The sequence below is a fragment of the Lissotriton vulgaris genome, chromosome 7 (assembly GCF_964263255.1).
Source record: "Lissotriton vulgaris chromosome 7, aLisVul1.2, whole genome shotgun sequence".
In the NCBI taxonomy this organism is placed as follows: domain Eukaryota; kingdom Metazoa; phylum Chordata; class Amphibia; order Caudata; family Salamandridae; genus Lissotriton; species Lissotriton vulgaris.
The window spans coordinates 254,347,169-254,361,681 of NC_141695.1; positions in this window are offsets into that span (position 1 = coordinate 254,347,169).

The window sequence follows — 14,513 nt, forward strand, 5'->3', positions numbered from 1 at the left end:
CAGCCATCCAATTGAAAAGAGGAAAATAACATACATGGTCTTGAATTACCGGAGCCTCTAGTACCATCAGAGGGAAACTCTGTATCTTTTCTATGTAGCTGTGTGCCAAGAAATCTTGCGCCGCTGCGAATATATTCCAATGACCCAGAACTCCATGTATCGCTGCAAAGGCCATAATCCCTCCGTCGAACAAAGCTGTTCATGATCAATTAACGGATTCATGAGATGATTGTAATTCACTTCAGGAGATACCAAATTGCAGAGACATAAGTCCAGGGCCCACATGAAATCACAGTTCAGGCAATGAAATACAGGCTGCAGACAGGTGAAATAGGAAAATCGAAATGATAATCGATATGATGCACTCAAAGTCGCGAGTGGCAGGATGCCATAGTACTCAAGCATCCTGTGGCGAAATAGTTCTAAGTGCTCCGGCTCGTTTGCGAAGACAGGAGGGACATCCATTTTGTAATAAACAAAATAGGAACACAAACGCAGCTGCCACTGGTAGAAGAACAGGAAGTCCAGAAAAATAGGTCACCGACTATGGAGTGAAGAGTAGCAGAATAACTTAAAATAATTTCTGGCAAAGAAGTCACTAAACCATTGCTTAGTAGTTATAAACAAATAGGCCTGCCTTGAAGTGGAGGATGCGTTAAAGATTATGGGAGTCACCTCAGCAAATTGTAAAGGAAGGTCACTATTTTACAAGGAATGCACTTCTCTGTGAATATTAGCTAAGTGAAAGAGATATGTTTGTGAACAGATGGTAGGGTAACTTGTTTTTGTGACAATAAGGCTCTTGTTCATGTCTTGTGATTCAACTTTAAATTCGCGGCCAGATGGAAACATCAAGGTTCCCATGCGGGGGTGGATAAACTACATTCTTACAGGGAAGCATATGCAGAGTGACTATTACCGCGTAAGCTTTGCCGTTTAAAAACTCATAATAATTCTCATTACATGAAAAAAAAATAACCACTGTTGAAGAATAAGGAAAAAGTCGGCATTATAGCAGGCACTTGTGTATCTTTGAAAAGACATGCAACATTACCGCGCTTCTAGTTAAATAAATCATGTAATTGAAAGTGCCTAGATGTGAACGACTAATTACATGTCTCAGTACACTCATCTCTATACAGATATAGGGGCAGATTAACATGCTCCGTGCGGCACTTTGGCTTCACTTGTCCCATGTCAAAAGTGACGGTAAAGTGGCTTAAGGGGCTTGTAAATCTGCCCTACATTTTTTTGCAGTCTCCAAGGCATTTGTAAGTGAAAGGGAGTGACTTGGTTTTATGACTGTAGGAGGTACTGAGCCGCTGGTATCTATTTATGTGAAGAAATTTATAGAATTTGAACACTGAAAAAACGCAAAAGGTAGACTAATTAATTCGTGCATTAGCCATGTTGCAGTTGCGGCTTCGGATACTAAAAAGGGAAAAGTGTCTAGCCGTTGAATGTGGAACATTGAAAAAAAACTTGTGTCATGGAAAGCAAACGTGGTTTTAAAATGAAATGTAAAGGTTTAAAGAGAGAGGAGAAAATTAAGATAGTTTCAGGGCTTTAAGTTGGCCGGGTCTGTTCGGGTCTCAGCACAGGCAGTTTCTTAAAGGTAGGCTTGCTGCACTTTTGAGCCCTGCCGTAGGCAGACTTTTTAGTTAACTTGTGCAGCTATGAATCTGTGTCAAAGGTATTAGTACTTAGTTGCTGTAGGTATGATGTTATGTGTTGTACCTTACCTACATGTAAAAATATGGAGGGCAAAATTTACAGTGTGGTTTGTGGCCGAGAGCTGCACTGGTGGGTGAGAGTTCAGAGGGGAAAGGGTTGGGGCTAAAGGGAAACAAAGAGTTGTGAGTTAAGATTATGCAGAAGTTCCTGTAACAGATACGTTCTTGCACTAAGTTAGTGGAGTCAGTATACATATATTTGTGTTGCTGTTTTCGTTTTCTCAACATACTGTTTTTGTGCTGCTTACTTCATATATTTTAGTGTGTCTGGCTCGCCCTGTGTATCTCTGTCTACTGTGCAGTTTTTCTCCATGTTGCCTATCCTCTGATTTTTACCGTTCCTGTCTCTCATACATTTTCTCTCTATGCAGTTGTTGTTCTCTCTCACATGGGGCTTTATTTATGAAGGCATTGTGCCAGCGGTGCGTCACTTTTAACATGGGAAAAAGTGACCCATCTGTGGCGCAAGGCTTTCATAAATGAGGCCCTTTGTGTCCTATTCTTTTTGTTTCTCTTGCTCTCTCTTTCTTTGTTGTGCTTTTCACTATATTTATTCATTTCTGTTATTCTTTTCTTTTTTGGCCTGAGAGCACTCTTACCTTCACTGTCCCTTGTGATATCTCTCTCTTTCTCGTGCTTGTTTTGTATCTTTCTCTGTGTCCTGTTCTCAGTCTTCCTCCTACATTGTCTGTATGGTGGTGTATATCTCTTTCCCTCTTATTCACTCTTCTTCTCTCCATCTTTCTGTCTCTTCTGCTTTGTTTGTCCATCTCTGTGTTCCTTCTGCTCTCTCTCACCCTATTGTAGTGTTTGCCTGCTGTCCTCTCTGTTCCTGTGCCTCCTGTCTTTTGTCTTCTTTGTGCTCTGTCTGTTATTTCTACTCTGTGACTCCCTCTGCATGGTCATCTTTTTCTTTATTGTACCTTCCCTTTCTTTCTTGACTTTTCAGTGCTGCTGTTATTTTTCTGTCTCTCCATTTGTGCTTTGAATGCTGGTCTGTCTCTGTATGTTCCTCTCCCTGCTACTGTCTCTCTCTCTCGTGTAGTCTGTATCTCCCCTGTCCTGTGCCTCTTTTCTACTCTATATTTAATATTTTATTTAATATTTAGTTATTTGATATGTTCAAAAAACAATTATTGAACTGAGTTAGGCATTAGGATATCTAATGGTAGAGAATCCTAGGTAATTTATATGTTAGGCTTGTTGTTTGCTACAATGGCTCTATGTTGTGTAATAAATATGTCTGTAATATGTTAATTAAATGTCATTATTTCTCTTTTTATAGTGTTTGGTGCTGAACAGCAACAACCTGCCTTCTACGTTACAGAGTTTTCAGGAATCATATTCTTTTTTTTAGGTGAGTTGGTATTTTTGAAAGGCAATTTTTTTGGGTGCACATTAAAATAATAAGCAAGATTGTTTTAAATATTTGCAAAGTTTCGGTTTGGAGCATGATTTTATCTTCTATTTTTGCCATGCTTGTACTAGATATGTATTTTGAGATATTTTTCCACTGACATTGATATTATCTTTTTATGGGCCTGGTGCATGTGTTCTTTTCGATGCAGTTCTGGTTCATCTATCATTTGACTACAATTCTTTGCGGTTTCCATGGAATAATTCTTGCTAAGTGTTCATTATTTCTCAAACTCATGCTGTATTATCTTTGGCCGTCTTTTTTCTTCATTTACAGAGGTGTATTATGATATGGCTCTTGGTGTGATGGGCATATTTTCTGCATATCTGTGACTGTACTATCTGTGTCCACTGTTTTACATACATTTGCAGAGCTTTATTATGATGTGGTTCCTCATGGTTAGCATGAAATTTTGTACATGCTATGAAATTCACATGCTGAGTATGCTGTTGAAACATAAAAACAACTGTCTCTGTTGGAAGTAGTAATCTGTTAAGTGAATGTTATGGTTTGTACAATGTGAGCCTCCGCTTCAGACTGTATATAGTTTGAATAGCAGTTTATAGTGGAGAACTCAGAAATGGATCCCTAAAAATCAATTATAAAGTTTATCAATAGTTGTGATATCCAGAAAATCTAAAAACAAATTTTACAGTAAGATGTCTTTTTACAGCAGTAATTATTTAATGAAAAAAAAGGAACAGTGTTAATGTCTAGGCTCATAGTGTCAATTTGTTTTCAAAACAAGAGGAAGGTGCTATCCTAATATATGTAGTTAATGAGTTAGAAAGTATAAAAAAGAATGTAGTTTAAAAATGAGTAAAGGTACTTTTAAGTTATCTATTTATGAAAAAGATATAATTTAGTCTTATATTTTTTTTAAAGGATACAGAAGAAAGAAAAAAAATTAGAGATGGAGAATTATTCTGAAAAAGAGCAAATAAATTTTGAAATCGTAAATGATCTGCTGGAGGAGTTACTAGATGGAGTTTTTGAGGACGAAAAAAACTTTGAAAATGAGGACTTTATGGATAAAACATTGGACAGTGCTTATTTAGAGATGGTGGAAGGGGAAGAGGAGAGTTTGGAGGATGAGGGTGATCAATCGGAAGAATTACCCGATGAAATAATGCTTCAAGTTCTTTTAGATTATGAACTTTTAAATAAATAAAATTATTTTGGATAGTAAAGCATTATTTTGGATAGTAAAGACAGTTTTCTTGTACTATCCGTCGTTTTATGAGAGTGACAATACATGTTCTCATGAAGTGTATAAGAGATTATAGTAAAAAAAATAAAAGCACTAGGATCACCGACAGTTCTTGAAAAACAGTGTACTGTTTGTATGCATTAAAAATTAGAATCAGAAAATACATCTCTAATGTTGACACAGCTATGACCTGTCATAAATTTAGAACCAACATTCACTACAGGATTTCCTACTTTGTTCAGAGACTGTTTCTTTGTCCTTATTCTACTTATAAAATGAATCTGTGGTTTTAATTTGTATGGTATATGCTAGTAGCCAACTATAATATTTGTTATGTTTGTTCTTTACAGATTGTCATTTTTATCAGAAACATAAATTAGTATGCCGACCAGAAATGAAAAAAGAAAGCTGTATCAACGGACATACCATTTGAGGAGGAAAGAATTAGAAGAATTATCAAAACAACAAAGGACGGATAAAAATAAGAGTGCTCCTAGTAAGAAAAGCAAATATTTTTTAAGAAGATTATGTCAAAGGATAAATGTAAAGGATAATCTTCAAAAGGAAAAACAGTTATCAGGATCTAGAAGGACAAATGCTACAAAAAATCAAAATGTTTCTCGAATCAGCAGAGAGGAAAATATATACAGTAAAACACGTACGAATCAGTTTACGGAAATCAGGAAGCGTATGTTTTTTAACAGAGTAGTTTCGAATTTATTAAAAAAGGAGAACGTTTGTAAAAGAAGATCTGCTTTTTATAAGAAGAAAAAACATAAAGAGGATGTTGTTGAGCGCGCGTTTGAGACAAACAGAAAATTATTTATTTTAGTAATTAATAGAATAAATACACTACATAAGTCAATCAGAGTTTTAAAAGCTAAGAGTAAATGGAAGAGACACATAAATAGAAGTAATTTTTGTAAAGTGTTTTCTGGGAAGTGGATGCATACTTGAACTTCTGACCCATTTTTTAATGAAGAGAGTTACTTTCAAAGTAACGATTTGTTGCATTCAGTTGACACCAGTGGTCGAGCATATGAGGTGAAGGATGGTTCTGCAATTGAGAAAGAGAAAATTGTGGTTAGAAATGCAGAAGAGGTGATAGCTGGAGAAGTTTTAGAGGGACGTTCTAATGTTCCTGTTTACAGTTGGAATTGTAGTAGCATTTGCAGTGTACAACAGGATTCAATTGATTTCTTTCGCAATTTCTTACGTAAGTACACTAAGGAAAGTCTTAAAAAAAATTTGTAATGTTGCAAGAATTAGACCATTGCAGAATGCGAGAAAAAATACGTCTGCAAGGCCATTCTCTGGCTTGTCTTTCTAAAAAAATATGCCAGAGTGTGTTTCATCACTTCAGGATGTTAGTAGTGCATCATACGAAAATGAGAAAATTAGTGAAAAAGTTGTATTATGCAAAAAGTCCAGCACTTAAACTTAAACAGTTAAATAGTGCTCTTCTGCATGGATGTGAATTAGATGTTAAGAAGATTTGTGCAGAAATTGAGGTAAGTTACTTTGGTCCAGATGAAGACAATGTAGAAACTGATATTGTTATAGAAGGAAATGTGTTAGAAAATGTTGGAAACTTTAATACTGAAAATTTTGAACAGGAAATAACAAAGTTTAAGGTCATTGCAGGTTAGAAACCAAATTTTCCTTGTGTGTGTTGTCAACACATTCATTACAAAAGTCAAACTAGGTTAGTTGATTTATATTTAAAAAGTGAAGATGAAAATAATAGTCAATGGAAAGATTTTGCAACTTATTTGTTGGTAGAAAACTATTTTGATTTGCGTTTTGAGCAACGTATATGTAAGTATTGTTATAATAAATTAAATGAAAATAGAATGCCTGCTAAACCTGTACATAATAATCTTGAGTTGATAAATATTCAATCGGAACTGATGGATTTAAATACTTATGAGACTATTCTGATTCAATGTGTACATCCTTTTCAGGCTATTGTTCGTATGGAGCCTAAGACTGGCAAATTAAATCCTTCAGATTTACAAAGAGGTGTTATTGTAGGTTAGGTTCAGGGCTTAACTCTAAGTTGCCCTCTGTCGTGCATTTGGCATTAAATCCCACACTGGCATCAGGCTTGATACCAAACTTCTCAGTATTCAGTGCAGCCATCATGGTGCTGCGGAGTTCACAATGACAACCTCCCAGCACCAAATACTCTTAAAGCATCACTGCACTTACAGTGCCCATGAATGGCCCTGGGTACTGTAGGGGCACAGGGATAATGCACCTGTGCCCACACAAATGGCTTAGTGCACCCAGTTAGAGGGGTGACTGATGTATGCTAGGGCAGAGTGTTTGTGGGCATGGTACACATGAATGTGTGCCATGTCGACTCTTTGTTTAGTTCTGTACCAGGACACTCAGTCTGCAAGGGCAGTGTGTGTGTGTCAGGGTACAGGGCCCCTAAAGGTGGCCCAATAAGTGCTGCAGCCCTTATGGGTCTTCTCTGGTCACAATGCCCAGGGTACCTAGGGTACCACTTACCAGGGACTGACATGTGGCCAGAGATGCCATTTGGGTTTTGTTTTAACACATTTTTACGGAAGGAACACAGGCCCTGGGCACCTGATTGGCAGGAGCCCAGGGCACACCCAGCCAAAGCACATCAGCAATTCAGCAAAAAGTGGTGGCATACCATGCAAGAAATATGGCACTATATCACAAGAGTGTAAATCATTTGTGAACACATCAGTAATAAAGTGAAAACACTACAAATGGACAACACACCTGTTTAGAAAAATATATAATCCTCACTAGACTTAACACAAGACCTGACGACAAAAATCCACAAACTGTGATCGAAAATATGACTTTAGAATGGTAGAAATAGCTTAGATTAATGTAGATGGTAAATGCAAAACTTACTCTCAAAGTACCTGGGATGCGTCAAACAAAACAAACAAAATGGTTATAGGGAAGTTGATGCGCCAATCTTTGCACTCAGGGAAGTGGATGCGTTGGTTCCTTACTGCAGCACAGGGGAGGTGATGCGTCGCTTCCTTACTGTGTGGGGAGTTGATGCGTAATTTCTTACCGCTACCTGGTGATGATGCAACAAGATGGCACCTCGATGTGATATAAAGATCCGGCGCAATGCAACAAAATGGCATCTTTGATGCGATGCAACACGTGGATGCGATGCATGCACACCTGATGGCCGTGCGGCGACTTGGTGTACACTTAATCCCTTTCAGGCCCTCCGACATGCTTCTCCGGTGATACGATGACCACCCCTGCGGTGGTGATATGCTTCTCCAGTGATGCTGCGTACTTCATCGGTGACACGACGGCGAACAGATGTGGCGGCAACACGCTACTCCGGTGATGCGATGGCAACTGCTGCGGCGGCAACGAGCTTCTTCCTTGATGCGTTGCACTTCCAGCTCCCCGCGACACACAGTCTCCAGAGGTCCCAACGCAACACCAGACACCTCTCTGTAAGCAGATTTCCCAGCAAGGAAATTCAGGGGAAAGCTGGTAGTGAAGTCTTTGTAACCCTGAGACCTTTGAACAGGAGGCAAGCTCAGCTTCAAGCCATTGGAGATCTTTCTCAAGATGATAAAGTACACAAAGTTCCTTTTCCCTTTTTCTTGGAAATCAGTAACCACTGCAGGCCAACCCCAGATAGCCACCAGCACTGGGGCAGTCTCCTCCTTCAGCTTCCTTCGTTTCTCATTTTGAAAAAGGTCTGCCTTGATTCCCAGAAGTGATCTAAAGCTTTGGGGTCTGGGCCCAAATATTTATACTGCAAAATCCTTTGTCCTCTGAAGGCAAAGGATGCCTGTGCCCAGCAACAACCAGTTCTGTCCTTCTGGGTGCAGCTTCCTGGCAGGAGGTGGAAACAGCATTGTTCCAGAGCAGACCTGTCCCAGGAAACTGAAAGGAACTCTCCACCCCTACTCTCTATTCTATGAGGGCTCAGGTCAGTGAAAGACAATCTCTGCCCCCCTTCTCTCTTTTCAATGTAGGGCCTTATCAGCCCAGCCCTGATTCAGCAGACTGCTGGAGCTAAGGCCCTCTCCAGCCCCCTGTCACTCACAAACCAGTCATGGAATACACAAAACTAGCAGAGACATCCTGGAAAGTTAGGCAAGAAAACACCTACGTTCTAAAAGTGGTATTTTCAAATACAGAATGTAAAAATCACCCACACTAAAAGATGTATTTTAACCATCTGAGTTCAGGCTCACTAATCTTGAATTTCTACTTAATTCCGTGGGTCAGTTAGGATTATAAGATGTTATAATCAAATTGTCCACTCTGGCCTATCGGAAAAAGTAGTCTTGCAACAGTGAAAAACGAAATTGGCTGTAATTCACTATCAGGACATGCCACACACATCAGGGCATGTCCTACATTTTACATACAATGCACCCTGCCCTTAGGCCTACCTTAGGGGTGACTAAAGTGTAGAAAAGGAAGGTTTAGGGACTGGCAAGTGGGTGCACTTACCAAGTCGACATGGCAGTTCCAAACTGCACACAGGCTCCGCAATGGCATGCCTGAGCCATGCTTTACAAGCTGCATCTGTGGGTGGCACAACCAGTGCTGCAAGCCCACCACAGGCCCTGTGCACACTTGGTGCACTGTACTAGAGTCTGACAAGTAAATCAAATAAGCCAATCATAGAGTCACTAATCCAATATAACAATTTACAATAGTGAGCACTTACACTTTAGCACTGAATAGCAGTGGCAAAGTACCCAAAGCATGTAGACCACCAAAAACATAGGAGACAACAGCAACACATGGAAGAGAGACCCACACCTATGGTACCAGGTCTAACATTAGCCATCTATCAATTACAGACATTGTAGCCTTGCTACTATGACGCAAGGATTCCTCACTGCCAGCCTCACCACCCGCCAACAATATACTGACTATCGACAGCAAGAAAAGCAAAAGGGACCCAGAAAAATGTAAGAACATAAACCACGGGAGCCTAATTGAGATCTCATTAACACCAAATCATAATCCCTCGTACATACCTAAACCGAACCTAAAATACATGCTTCTCAACTGCAGCTCAGCAATCAAGCCCACCACAGAAATCACCAAAACTATCCTCCATCACAAAGTGGACATTATATTCCTGACAGAAACATAGCTACATCAATATTCCATACCCATGTTTGACATCACCATACCTCGAAATTGCACCATTCAACACAGTGACTGACAGTAATAACAGGGAGGAGGGATAGCAATCATTCCTGAGAAATCATTATCAGTCAAGATTTTCCGCATACACAGTCTCACATCCTGTGAATACATGGGTGCAGAAATCTCCTCAGCAAATAAATCATTAGCCAAAGAACATCTTTTATACCACCCTCCAGGAGACAACCAACTGTTCATTGACCACATAATGGAAACAATTACCCCAATGCTGTTTTTCTCACAGACCTTAACCTACACTGGAATGATGAGGACTATACGAAGGTATCTACTGTGAAACAATTCCTCTCGATCAAAACTTGACCCAATCATGAACGAGCCCAACTCATAAAAAAGGATCAAAGCTCAACTTACTCATATCCTGAGAAGGAGCACTGACAATTGAGTCAATCACACCCAATGACTGGTTTGATCATCACTCAATTATTTTCACCAAAAACATGGACAGGGTTGAACTAACCACACTTTTCAAGAAAAACCTCACCCTACTATATTACAGAATGAATTAACTGAGCACCACATCCATAAAATATCCAACATAGTGGAGTCAGTAGCACCAATATGCCTAAAATGAAAACATTTAACGCTCCTATCCTTTGTACAATCAAAGTCTAAATTAGGCGTGGGCGTAAAATCCGTTCCGCTCGCGGATTTTGTGGATTTTCCCAACGAAAATCCACAAATCCGCGCGCTGCAGATTTTTTGCTTGTGTTCGCACTGCTCGCGGCCCGCGGCGCGGGCAGCAACAATCTCGCACTCGCGAAATTACAAAAATTACAATTGGGGAGGGGTGAAGGAAGTGGCCCAGTCTCCAACTTCCTGTTCCTGTCCAGCAAGCTCCTCCTATTGCTTAGTCCATTTCCTGGCCACTTTGAATTCGATCTTGACTGGGAAGGATTACTTTTTGTGGATGCTGCTGGATTTTTGGATTTGAGGCCTTTTGGATTCGAAATTTGATTTCACAAGTAAGTTGATAAGTTGATGTTGTTTGTTTGTGGTGATTTTTGTGTGTGTTTTTCGACTTTTTGGGGTGGTGTTGGGGGCTGGCTGTGTTGGTGGGGGGCCATTTTGAGGCATGGTCCTGCAGGTCCTGGCCATGTGGATGGGGTCAAGCGGCCATTTTGAAGTCAGGCAGTGTGCTTTGTGCCATAGGTCCACCCAGTCTGCTCTGATTTCATTCATTATGCCCAAGGGGGCCTAGAACTCCCGCGGATTTACCGAAAATCTGCAAGTTCGCGAGCTGCTGATTTTTTTGCTTGTGTTCGCACTGCTCGCGTCCCGCGCAGCAACAATCTCGCACTCGCGAAATTGCAAAAATTACAATTCTGCACATGAATTGAAAACCACCAGCAGGCACCATCATTAATTGCAAGGAGTCCATTTTGTGGGGGGGGGGGAGTGGGCGGTGGGGGGGGTGAAGGAAGTGCTCCAGTCACCAAGTTCTTCCTGTTCCTGTCCAGCAAGCTCCTCCCATTGCTTTGTCCATTTTGAATTTGATCTTGACTGGGAAGGATTACTTATTGTGGATGCTGCTGGATATTTGGATTTGAGGCCTTTTTGACTTTCTTTGGATTACTTTTGGATTAGAAATTTGATTTCACAAGTAAGTTGATAAGTTGATGTTTGTTTGGGGCATTAGCTACAAGTTTGGAACTTTTTTCAAAACATTAAGTAAAATATTATATAGTGGCTACTGGCTAGCCACAGTATCCAGTTGGACCAGGCTTAGTTATGGGTGCATGATACAACTGTTTTGTTGAATTTTAACATGATTCTGCCCAGGGCATGGATGGCATTGGATTGTGGTGATTTTTGTGTGTTTTACGACTTTTTGGGGTGGTGTTGGGGGCTTGCTATGTGGGTGGGGGCCATTTTATTGCCTGGTCGTGTGGGTGGGGGTCTAGGGGCCATTTTGAAGCCAGGTTGTGTGCTTTGTGCCATAGGCCTGCACCCAGTGTGCTCTGATTTCATCCATTATGCCCAGGGGGCCCAGAATCGGTCTGTTCGCGGATTTTGCGGGTTTTTCGCCACGTTCGCGTCGTGAAGCAACAATCTCGCACTCGCGAAATTGCAAAAATTGCAATTCTGCACCAGAAAACCACCAGCAGGCAGCATAAACCTTCTGAAACTTGATGGATGGCATTGGATTGTGGTGATTTGTGTTGTGTTTTTTGACTTTTTGGAGTAGGGGTTGGGGGCTGGCTATGTTGGTGGGGGCCATTTTGAGGCATGGTCCTGGCCATGTGGATGGGGGTCAAGCGGCCATTTTGAAGGCAGGCAGTGAGCTTTGTGCCATAGGCCTGCACCCATTTTGCCTTGCTTTCACCCATTGTGCCCAGGGGGAGTCAGTGGTACATGAAACTACAACCCTCTCTGTGGGCTCTCTTGGATCAATGTTAAATTCCTGTTTCCCAAAAATTTAGCAATTCTTATTTTTGATATTTCCATATTGTGGTGTGCACGTGTGTATTCATAAATGCCTACTTGCAAACTATTAATTGAAGGGCTACATATGCAACATATATTTAACTGATGTTCCCCTGTCTTCGTTTGCTTTTAGGTGCACAAAGTCAAGAACTCTGCATCATCGTTGAGCATCAGTGCCAGGAAGAAGTCCTGCTGCGGCCTGCTGTTCCGTCATCTGAAGAAGATGGCTCCAAAAAGAGGTGCCCGTAGCTCCTCTTGCAAGAAAGATGTCTCTACTAAGGAGAGGAAGAAGCAAGTGGCACCACTTACCAAGGAGACTGGTGCCTCGACCACTAAATTTTTGTGGAAAAAACAAAAGTCCTCCATGAGTGCTGCACAGGTAGCCTGTTTAGTGGTTCAATCACCAACGACCAGTGATGTTGGCTCATCGCAAGAAAGTAGCAGCACATAATCAACACAGGTTGTAACTCATCTTACAAGTACTATTCAACAACCAAAGGCGCAACAACAACTGCATGGGCTACTAGTACAAGCACAAGTACATGCGCAAGGAGCTGTCCGAGAAGGAGCTGTCCGAGAAGGAGCTTTCCGAGAAGGAGCTGGCCGAGAAGGAGCTGTCCGAGAAGGAGCTGTCCGAGAAGGAGCTGTCCGAGAAGGAGAAGGCCGAGAAGGAGAAGGGCGAGAAGGAGAGGTCCATGGAGAGTTGCAAGTAGAGGTCAGTGAAGAGGCCCATGTAGCGGCGCATGGAGCGGTGCAAGTGCCCACAATGGTTGTTCTTCCAGAAGTAGGGGCACAGGAGGAAATTGACTTTGGAGCCGGGGTATCATGTCAGGAAGACGAAGCCACTCCTCCTGATGATTCATTTTCTCCCAGCTCCCCAGCAAGGAAAAGATCAAGGAGGGTGTGTAGAAGTTCCTCTTCAAGCCCCACTCCATCAGATGATCTGGATCTAGATTGGCAACCATCTCCGACGTCTGAGAGGGAGGCACACCATGAGCTGAGAAAGGTATCAAATGTTAAAAGAAGGGGCCCCGGAAAGCTCATACTTATGGATCCGAACGTCGGACTTGATGAAGTGGTGCATTCTGATGTTGATGAACAGGATGACAGCAATGACCTAGTCATCACACACGTCATTCCAGCCACACCGGCCATGCAGCAGACTGACATTTATACCCTATCCCGACGTCATGCTGAGCGTGACCCTGGCGACGTGGCACTGGTAGCACCACCAACGCAGTCAAGTAGTACAACAAGTTCAACAAAACCTACAGCTCCCATATTTTCTCCCCAGAGGGGACCTCCATCCAGCTCGACTCCCTCAAGTATCGTTGCTGCAATAATTGCACAACCCAGTAGATGTCTGCAAGGCTCATCCACCACTGCTTCATCTGGAATTGGCAGTATCACCTCGTGCGGCAAAATCAGAAGTTTCCAGTCCCCAGTTTGGAACTTTTTTAATGTCCATGCACAGCATGATTACATAGCCATTTGTTCCATTTGTAAGACTAGAGTTAGCCGTGGTAAGCCTGGTACCAACTATGGTACCGGAGGCCAGATAGGTCATCTTCTAAGAAGGCACAGTGTCGTATGGTATGCGCACCTAGCAAACATCGAGGGAAAGCAATCCCAAAGGGCAAGTGGCCAAAATATACCCGTACTAGATGTTCCATCTGAAGATGACGGGGAGGTAGAAGCGTCAGACATTTGTCCGGTTGCACCCAGTACCCCTGGCAGCACCACACCCTCCGCAACACATAGGAGGCACACTGAGAGTCTGGGAGACACACCAATGCGGAAAATGTTAACACTGAGCACAACTGGGTCGAAGAAGTCATCAGCATCATCCAGTAAATTTGTCCAGCGCACCATTACAGCCATGTTCTCCTCAGATGCGCCATTTCAACGCAACCACCCAATTGTGCGCCTGTATAACACTAAGCTGGCTAAAATGCTAGCGGTGGACCTTCTCCCTTTTTCGTTTATCGAAGGTGTGGGTTTTCTTGAACTCGTGGCAACACTGGCCCCTAAATGGAAGGTTCCTAGCCGGTTCTATTTTGCCAGGGTTGCTGTTCCAGCACTACATAAAGAGGTGCTTGAGTTCATTGAGGCATCTTTGCAGAAGAGTGCTGTTCACACTATACACCTGACAACAGACATGTGGACCAGTTGCCAAGCCCTTGATTACATGTGCATCACTGCACACTGGGTCTCATTTTCAGGGGTTGCAAAACAGATAAATGCAGGTGGTGACTTGGTCGAGATTTTTAAGGGTGCTCGTAAACATGCAACATTAGCCATGTTTGGCATGGAGAAAACTCATACTGCAGACAACATTTTGGATGACTTTAACAAAAAGGTCTTGCAATGGCTGCCCCCAAGAAAATGCAAGGTTGGTTATGTTGCCACTGATAATGGCAGCAATGTAGTTAAGGCCATGGAGGACGGTGACTATTTCAGAGTGGCGTGTTTGGCGCACTGTATAAACCTGGTTGTGCAAAAGTTCTTGAAAAAA